Source organism: Armigeres subalbatus, chromosome 1 (assembly GCF_024139115.2).
Source record: "Armigeres subalbatus isolate Guangzhou_Male chromosome 1, GZ_Asu_2, whole genome shotgun sequence".
Classification (NCBI taxonomy): domain Eukaryota; kingdom Metazoa; phylum Arthropoda; class Insecta; order Diptera; family Culicidae; genus Armigeres; species Armigeres subalbatus.
In genome coordinates this window covers 287,745,946-287,756,167 of record NC_085139.1, presented here as the reverse complement: position 1 = coordinate 287,756,167, position 10,222 = coordinate 287,745,946, and the positions used below count along the sequence as shown (strand labels likewise).

General features: G+C 36.8%; 1 pseudogene; it reads right to left on the bottom strand.

Annotated features, from left to right (window-relative positions):
- Positions 1–6,689: 6,689 nt before the first annotated feature.
- Positions 6,690–9,898, bottom strand: LOC134207428 (splicing regulator SDE2-like; annotated as a pseudogene).
- Between the last annotated feature and the right edge of the window lie 324 nt (positions 9,899–10,222).

Genomic DNA, 10,222 nt, shown 5'->3' with positions numbered 1-10,222 from the left:
TGACAAGGGTATCCGCGATGCATTGTTATGAACGCAGGTTTACATGGAATGATTAAAAAAAACATTTAGAATCCCCTTAACGAACTCCCAGTTAAAAATCAGTCCAGTTAGAAAGCGCCCATAGTTAGCGAACTGTTGATGTTTCAAGAAAACATATTCAATGCAGTAGAACAAAACTGAAAATAATTTATCCCGTAAATGACAAGGAACTGTATTGATGCTTATTATAACTGTTCTGTTCAACAAATATTTTAGGTGATGCCGGTTACCTTTTAATGCCGTTGCTGATCACTCCTTTTAGAACTTAGACGCATGTTACTGGACAACAGAGGAGGTTTAATACAATACATTCTAAAACAAGATTCGCTATGGAAAGATCAACAGGAGTGGTTAAAGGCACATTTTGTTGTGTAGAAGGAAAAACAATTGTACTGCTACGTCGCACCTTACAATCTTCGTGTAAAATATAAAATGGATTTCGACGACCCTGAGTTGATTCACGAAAACGAAAACTTACCCGTTGATGGAGAAAATGAAGAATATGAAAATTAAAATGGAGTAAGACAAGAAATTATGAACAACATTTTGTAGACAAAGATATATATATTATTCGAACACGGTTTTCACATGATCTATATATATAAAAACCAATAAAAAAATAAAAAGCAATTTAAATTGCGTTTAAATTCAAATATCTTCAAAGCAAAGACGTTTAATTATTTTCCCCATTGAAGCTATCTTCTAGTTGAGCATCCAATTGTTCATTGTGTTCTTCCAATGCATCAATTGTTGTCCGTCCCATCTCGAAATCTAGTTTACGCCTCTTGTAGTTGAGAACTTTTTGTTTGAGTTGTAACTGTTTAGTCCATTGTTCTTGCTCTTCTAATCGTATTTGTTTTTCAAATTGAAATTTTTCTTCTTCTAATTGAAACCGCCTTTGAGGAAAAACATACATTTGAGGAAAAACTTAAATAACAATCCATTTTCAACTTACTCCATTCTGCGTGACAACTTTTCGCCTCTAAAAACGACAGTGTAAACATTCCACCTAAAGTGAGTTGTTTTTTCCAGGTATCTGGCACCCCCAATCCTACCCACTACGTTTTGACAATAGCCAACATCTTTGAGTTTCCCATTGTTCGGTTGAAATTGGGTTTCCCACTGACAATTCTATTTTGTAAACAAACCACTATTCCGAACTGATTTTTTCCAAATAGACGTAATTATTTTTCACCATTTTTCGAGAACTTGTGCGAAAGTATGAAAGCGAGGTGTGTTTCAACAAGAATATTGATGCTATTGATAAATTTTCATATTTCGATCGGCACCAAGCGCTCTACTTCGCCAAAATATCACAATATTTGAAACATATTTTCAATGGGAGGTTTTTGATGACTACAATTACGCCTTCGTGTTAAGTTAATCGATGATTTTGATGCTGGCATCAAAAACATGGCCGCTTCGCAGACCCCTGGTTTTTTCACATATGTGAAAACCATAATAACCCTGCACGGTTAGAAAAAAGTACCTAATATTAGGTACTTTTCACTCAAATCAGAGGTTCAGTGTGGGAACCCAAAATTAAGTAATTTTTTCCCGGATTTAAGCAAAATACACTTAATATTAAGTAAAATATACTTAATTTTAATTAGAAACTAACCAAAAGTTAGGTAAATTTCACTCAACTTTTGTAAACATGAGATTCCCACACTTTAATGCCATTGTTGAGTGGTTTTGCTCTTCATTTTATGACAACAAAAGGAAGCAGTGCTGCAAAGAGTCACCGTACAAGTCACGTAAAGCGTGACAATAACAAAATCCGGGTCATGTGTCAAGTACTCAATTGTGATGCTCAATGTGGATCTCAATGCTTGGTGTAACGACCACCATGAAAGTGACATTTTGGCAACTAGCGCTTGGTCACTCACCATGTCTTCACTCCTTCTGCCTGTGATCACCAGCATGAATGATAGGAAAACTTTCCTGATGTTGTGGTTGTCATATCCATGTCATCTTGACTATCGTGATGATCACTTGACCTATGCGGTGTTTGGTTCGAAATCAACGCTCGACAGCAATGGAATAATCCACTTAGCGGAATTAATGGATTTTTGCTGTGATAAAAATGCATGAAGCCAAAATAGAATTTTTGGGTACATTTAAGTGTTCTTATTGTTTATATTGACTTTTTGTGCAATATTTTAAGAGGTGCTATTAGGTTCTGCAGCGTCTGTATCTAACCTCAAACTGATGACTGATTAGTAGTACTTCGCGTTGGACTCGGGGGCAGCCAACCAATCACGAACTCGATCCTTGTCGGAGTCAGTAGAAAGTACTACTGAACTGTCAAAAAAGTTCATTCGACGAGAACCGAATTCATTCGTGACGTCATGCTGCAGAACCTAATAGACTAACGCAAAATGAACTCCCCCAAGAAATTATGACGTTTGAGCGGGTCGCATAATGAACGCAAAATGAACTTTTGTTCGAGAAGACGACCCGCTCAAATGTCAAAATCCGTCGGGTGAGTGAATTCGATGAACCCCTGCATAAGTCTATTAAAAGAAAAGTACATACATAGTTTTTCCAAATTTGATCCAGACTATCTTTTGAAAAAGGCCAAATTTTTTTTATTGATTTTTTCAAATAGATACAATTAAAAAACGACGCATCCTACAAAAAAATGTTGTATGGGTGACTATCGCAAAATCAGTCAAAGTTTCTAATAAAGATATCGGAAACAATTCAAATTGAGCCCTACACTGAAAAAAAATCAGTTTCAACAGTTTCAAAAATTAAAACTCGATTTGCGAAAAAACGCTTTTTTATTTGTAAGGAAATTGTGTCTCAAGATAGGTGATTATGTTCCCTACCAACCGCCCATACATCGCAAGCTTGACACTTTTAAGGGAAAAGTTTTTCTAACAAAAATTTTTTTGTCGGAATTGATTTTTTTCTCAGTGTCAAGGAGTGCCAGTGGAATATATTTAAATATATATATTTAAATATTCCTGTACAGTCAAGCAGAGTACAATATTTAGGTCGTAACTAATCGCAACGGATAAAAATACACTGAAAATAATTTCGACAAGAAAAGTTTTTGTTAGAAAACTTTTTTCCTTCAAAGTGCCCAGCTTGCGATATATGGACGGTTGGTAGGAACATAATCACTATCTTGAGACACAATTTCATACAAATCAAAAAAGCGTTTTTTCGCAAATCGAGTTTTAATTTTTGAAACTGTTGAAACTGATTTTTTTCAGTGTAGGGCTCAATTTGAATTGTTTCCGATATCTTTACTAGAAACTTTGACTGATTTTGCGATAGTCACCCATATAATATTTTTTGTAGGATGCGTCGTTTTTTATTGTATCCATTTGAAAAATCAATAAAAAATTTGGCCTTTTTCAAAAGATAGTCTGGATCAAATTGGTAAAACTTAGTTAGAGCCATTCACAAATACGGCCCATACAAATTTCAGAACCCTCCCATACAAAATACGTTACGAGATGGTGGGTGGGGCTTTCAGCCCCAGGTCCATTTTAGCGTTATGTAATTTGTGAATGAACAATAATTTAACTATTGATTTATCCAATTTATCAATTAAAAACGACGTCAGTCCAATCAAACGACAACAAAATCAATCAATAACGGTGCTCACCTGCACTTTTGACAGCTGACCGACCTGATGCTCTTTATGGCTCTCAGCTTGTGGTTGTCAATCTGGGTGTCACGCTTACCGAAGGTACTCACGTGTCAGCTTCTACATGTCACGATGCGCTTGCAGTGATTGTCAGTAAAGAACATCGTTTAAAAGCGTGGTGGTTTTTGTTTTCATATCTGATCATCTGGTGATGGTCACGACATTTTGCAAGACTGAAAGGAAGAGGAAGGGAGATGCAAGAGAAAAAAAGTACTTAAAATTAGGTACTTTTTTCTAACCGTGTGCGTTCATCAGAGCTGTCACATGAAATGAACTTCTCACATGTTCTTATGGAACGTACACACGGTCAAGCAGTTTGACCAACATTGACTCCACCTCTCGTTTATTCAAACATCCAACAAGTTTTAGCAACAGCGACACGAACAATCAATTTATTCGACCAACAATATCACACACGAACGACCGAAGCGCCAACTTGTACTTGTTTTCTTGCGGGCGGAGTCAATGTTCGTCCAACTGATTGACTGGTGTGTACGTTGCATTACTGATGTGGAAACCGTAATAAGATTCTGCTCACTTCACTTTGTTTTCACTGTGCAGTGGAATCCATAATAAGGGCCTTTATTTTTAACTCCATAAAATAAGCTGAATATCAACATACTTTACGCTACTGTACTGCAAGGCTTCTTTTGACTCCGGGGGCTACATTGGATTTTTGATTTTCTAAAAAAAAGTAAACGGATTAAATCAGGGGTCTGCGAAGCGGCCATGTTTTTGATGCCAGCATCAAAATCATCGATTAACTTAACACGAAGGCGTAATTGTAGTCATCAAAACCTTCCATTGAAAATATGTTTCAAATATTGTGATATTTTGGCGAAGTAGAGCGCTTGGTGCCGATCGAAATATGAAAATTTATTAATAGCATCAATATTCTTGTTGAAACACACCTCGCTTTCATACTTTCGCACAAGTTCTCGAAAAATGGTGAAAAATAATTACGTCTATTTGGAAAAAATCAGTTCGGAATAGTGGTTTGTTTACAAAATAGAATTGTCAGTGGGAAACCCAATTTCAACCGAACAATGGGAAACTCAAAGATGTTGGCTATTGTCAAACGTAGTGGGTAGGATTGGGGGTGCCAGATACCTGGATTAAATATCAAATTTGAAACTGAAAGTTGCCATCCAACTATCAACACGACACCCGGATGGTGATAAAGGCAATTTTAGAGTCATTTACGTTATAATTCTTGTTTAAAAATGTCCAAAATAGCCCCCGATTTGTCAAAAGAACCCTCGAATGATGGTACCAAAAATATTTAACAAAGATGTTGATTAAGCTGTAATATTCTACATGAAACGAAGAGCAAAGCCTGCAAATGTACTGCGGCCCGCTTCAACAGTTCAAAATTGCTATGCGGCCCTAGATAATACGCATGCTGGGGACCACTGATTCAAGTCGTCCATTGATATCTGGTAGACCAACAATATACCAACAGTCGAATCGAGCGAAAATGGTAAACATTTTGTGTTACATATGAGTGTTAAAATAGAAAAGTTTAAAAAAAGTTAGCCCCCCCTAGAATTTTTCATTAGTTACGTCAATGTATATAACACTATGGGTCGCCGAGCCTTCTATCAAAAGTTCAGATTTGAAGTGATCATACACTTACACTGACCAAAATTCAACTAATAACGGAGTTAGAGCGCTAGTTGCAGTAACTTATACTAAATGATTGGAATTTTGTTATCATTTAGTCTAAGTTACTGAAACTATAGCTATAACTCCGTTACTAATGGAATTCAAACAACGAACCATTTGACAAAGTTGTAAAAGAACCTTCACACTAGAAGTCCACCATACAACATATTTTAAAATTCAGCTTCTGGAATGTGTTATTGACAAACTACTAAATGATCGAACGCAAATTACTGAATGATCGTTAACATCCTTGACCAAAATCCAACCATATTCATTATGTGTGGCACACATAAATTTTGACTATAGCATTTCCCACATAATAGCTACCGTCCAACGAGGTGACTTGCAACACTTAGGTTTTCCACAAGTTTTTGTTTTTACAATATAAATATTATATTCGTATTTTTATTATTGTTATATGTCTGATTATATGTCTAATCACTAATATTAGGAATGGACTGAAAGCTCCTTAATAAAGAAAAAAAATGTTAGGACACATTTAAAGTATCATGTGCTAGTAGAATGAATAAACCTTTTAGTTCAGAATAATTATTAAGAGAGAAACTTGAAAAGTGCGGAAGTTACCCCTGTTTGAAGGTATGTGAATTCGCATAGCAAATATGTGGAAGCACACATAAAGGGATGAATATTGTTAAGATTATACAACAAGGCAGTATACGGTGGTTCAGGGCGACTATGGGAGCGATTGAATCAGAATCGACTGCATTGGAGAAGCATATTCATTCGGTGTATGCTCATCGAGGAGGAACTGAGTCAATTGAAAGTAAGCTACCATCATGGGTTATCAGGAATTCTAAGAAAATCATTTACAATTTGAAAGTCGTCGAAACTCTATGGAGTACGAGCGAATACTGCCCATGATTGCATATTTGTAATTGTAACATTTGCATTTGTTGATTTTGAAAATCGTTTGTCGATCCTCCCAAAACTCAATCATTTCAGCACCACAGATGAGCAAGATAGTATTTTACTATTATGGATTAAATGCAGTAAATTAAGCTTTCTGAACGACTCACAGGCTTTCTACAAATGAACAATATGTGAGTGTTACAAATATGCGATCATGGGCAGTACCTGAAAAAGGAATATCAAAAGGGAATCCTGAATCTATTCATTTGTCTGATCCATACATTGCAGTTATTTACTGTCATCAAAATAACAACACGATCTTGTCTTACTCCACAGTCTAATTCAACCAGCCTCCGCCTTCTTCTCCTGTTGATTGCTTTTCATCCTCAGAGGTCACCATTTGCTTCGACGATGAGAGGACGACATCGATCCGCTCTTCGCTGGACTTTCCTCACCGGACGAACAAGCGAGTCAGAATCGCTACATCCTCCGAAGACGAACCCAAATCGTCACTTCCCCAGCCAGAGTGCTCCCTTCGCCTTCTTCTTGACTAATTTTCCTTCTTGCCGTCGTCCACGGCTTTCCTCTTCAGTCCACCGCTGCTTTCTCCACTTCGGCGGCCTTCCGGAAGCCCTCCGCACCGCATCGCCAACATTCTGCGTCAAATCACCTGACCTGATTGTACTGTTCATCATGGAACTCGTGCTTCGGTTTGGCCAGCAGTTTATCGATTTTCTTCTGCTTGCACGCTGTCCTCCGAGCTTCTTCTGCTTGTCCAGGTACGCTTTCAGACGTTTCTCCTCGTTGATGTCCCGCAGACGGCGACCACTCAGATCTCGACAGGCTTCCTGATTTGTGGTTTTCGATCTGGGCACCAATGGTCGCAGCATGGAACCGAATCCACCCTGCCGCCCGGAAGTCGTTCCACCCTGCAGGAGAGTGGTCTCCGAGGATCGATTCGCTTCGGATCGAAACGTTTGCCATTACGGGTGAGATAGTAATCTGACGCAGCAAGGCCCCAATGGATATAAAAGAATGAAACTCGTAGATTTCTTCCAATTGGAAGGAATAGAGCAGATTGGCATATGTATGAAACTTTAAATGGACCGAAGTTCTACGATAGGTTTAAAATTAATTTTATATCTCTATCGGTATCGATGTCAAACAGTTAAATAAAATATCGCGTAAGCGAAAGCAATGAAAAATAGATCTTGAAAGTTGTAGCCAGGTTGTCGCGAGTGCGAAATTAATTGAAAGGAATTCAAACACGCTAGGGCCCTTTGGTGAGTAATAATATTGAAGCATCCGCCTTAGTCGTAAATCCTTTGAATGGCTCGAGCAGTGAATGGAATCACTGATAACGAGACCGGTAATAATGTAATGATAATATATTTATTATTCGTCTAACATTCTACATGTACTAGCGAGCGATCTTCATCATTATGAAGAATTGTCGATTTATACGAGAATCACTTTACAGGAACAGAGGCATCGATTTTATCTGATACCTACTTTGGCTGGTGGTGGATAATCATCATTTGAAGAATCAATCTATGATCGAGTTATTTGTATTTGTCTTTAGATCTTGACCTGGCAGAAAGTTCAGCCAGGAGGTATAACTAATAAAATAACAATTACAATTTGTAAATATTGCATCTAATCTCTCATAAACATTGAATTTTATACTCACAGTTTCCTTTCCAAAAGTCATATAACGTTGATTCGTTGACGTCTGTTTCAGCTATCCTCAGCAAAATTTTATTGTAAATGATTTCAACATTCTGCGCTGCTAATATAAAGAAATACAGCAATTAAATGAAAAATCTTGATCCAGCGTAAGGATTACCTAAAAATTAAGCTATACGAAAATAACAAAACATTAATCACACAGATGCAGCAGAAACAAAACAGAAATGACGTTTCGATTTCCACTGTTCCTGAAATAGAGATGACAAATATTATATATGCACTTAAATTAAAATCTACACATGTTTGTGTATCATGCGACTCATGTATATGTACACGGGAAACAAATGAATGCAAATCAAGTTTTCAAAGAACTTTGTTGAGAACGCCCGCATAGAAATAAATCGTAGCTGAACAGTTAGTATTATAAGTTTTCCATTACACTTTTAATCATCATCAACAGTATGATACATGCAATCATATGATTAATACTTTTAATTACCTGGTCATACAATTATTGACGGATTATACATGTTGCAATAATGATTACTAGAATGGGAAATGAAAATAATCTGAAGAGCACAAATCATTCATGATATGATTTGGCTTATTCCACAATGGCAGAAATTAGGTGAATTTTATTTTCAGTGTAATAGAGACATTTCTGCCAACGGCAGTTTTTGTCGCGATTTGAACCAACGGTACTAATTTTTTTTTCCAAAGTCGGTGTGAAAGAAAAATTACAATGAAAATACTTGTTTAAAGGGATTGAAATGCATGTAAGCGAAAAATTATTATATACAATAGAGAAGTAAATTTAATTCTGTTTCTGTTTAATTTTGTTTGTTCCAGAAACATCCGTTTCCTCCACTTCAAGAGGAAATCTCAAAACGGAGAGGAGATTGGCGAACCACAAAGATATGATGTGAAGGTAAGAATCTTCTATTATGGATATTCTTCAATATGCAGTGTTCGACGCTTAGAATAATAAGAGTGATCTAATTACTAATGGTTTTGTGACACATCGTTTCAGGATTCCGAACCCAAGTCTCGGATACACCATAAGTCTGGAACACAATTAGTCTGGCACTTGGTCTGGACCAACCTAATCAATCTTTCAACCTGTTTCAACTTCATTGGCCGATGTCAGTTGCCATTTATGTTATTTCGGACATTTATTAATCATAAAAATAAATAATTAATATTATAAAGAAAAAAATGTTGACTTATTTTAAAAACCGAAAACCAAATGAATATTCCCCTGCTAATAGTTTGTGAAATAATATTATACATATTGTAATACAATAATCATAATATTGAAAGATTATTGCACAGCTTTTAATTTGATTAACTGCTGAATCGTTGAAAGAATCATTCTATTTGAAGTCTTTCGTGAATATAATCATAATCGTGAAATAAATACATTCGTAAAATTGTAAACAAACAAAGTTGAGTTTTTGAATGGTAACGATATCTATCAAAAATAAAATATTATATAGCTTATCGTAAATATCATCTGTCGTATAATTACTGTACAATATTTCAAATGATTCCACAAAAATTCAACTATGATTTTTTATACTCAAAAAAGATAGCTAGAAAAATAGTAGTATGATTCTTTTTATTCAAGGATACATGATATGTTTAGGTAAACAAATAATTCACCAAAGAGTAAAATGCCTGATGGAATTTCAAAGAAAATGTGATGGCTTTTTCCGAAGAAAGACTAAAACGTTCCGTTAGTTTTGACGCATGATTAATCTCTTTTCATTCGTGTTCTATCTCAGACTGACAATGTCTGTTTTGGTGGAGCTGATATTCAAGGGCATACAGAATATAGGCACGGCAAATGCTGGGTAAACGTACCATTGGCTTCACGCACTGAAGGATAAAATAGACCCTATCCATACCTTCGCGGTGCTGGCTGATACGAGCAACCTTAGGAAGATCGGTAACCAACCCCGTGGGAATCATGGTCGTATGCTGACAAGGAAGGGGGTTTGCTCCTCCGGAGGTGCAAATCTTATTGAGCGTCTGCTCTCCATGTCAGGATCGCTCACAACAGCGTCTGTTCTCCATGTTAGCGGGCTGATCATCGTCCGAGTGCCAGCGAGGACTCTATGAAACTGTGCACCATGGTCCACCGGAAATAAGGAGGAATGGTCCTCCGGAAATTTAGGGGTTTGGTCAGGCCCTGCAAAGCCTTTAAAAATCATTAAGCAACGAACAATCAACAAGAGAGTACGAACCGGAAACATCGGCGAAGACCACTGCGACGAAAAGGGACTAGCGATTGGA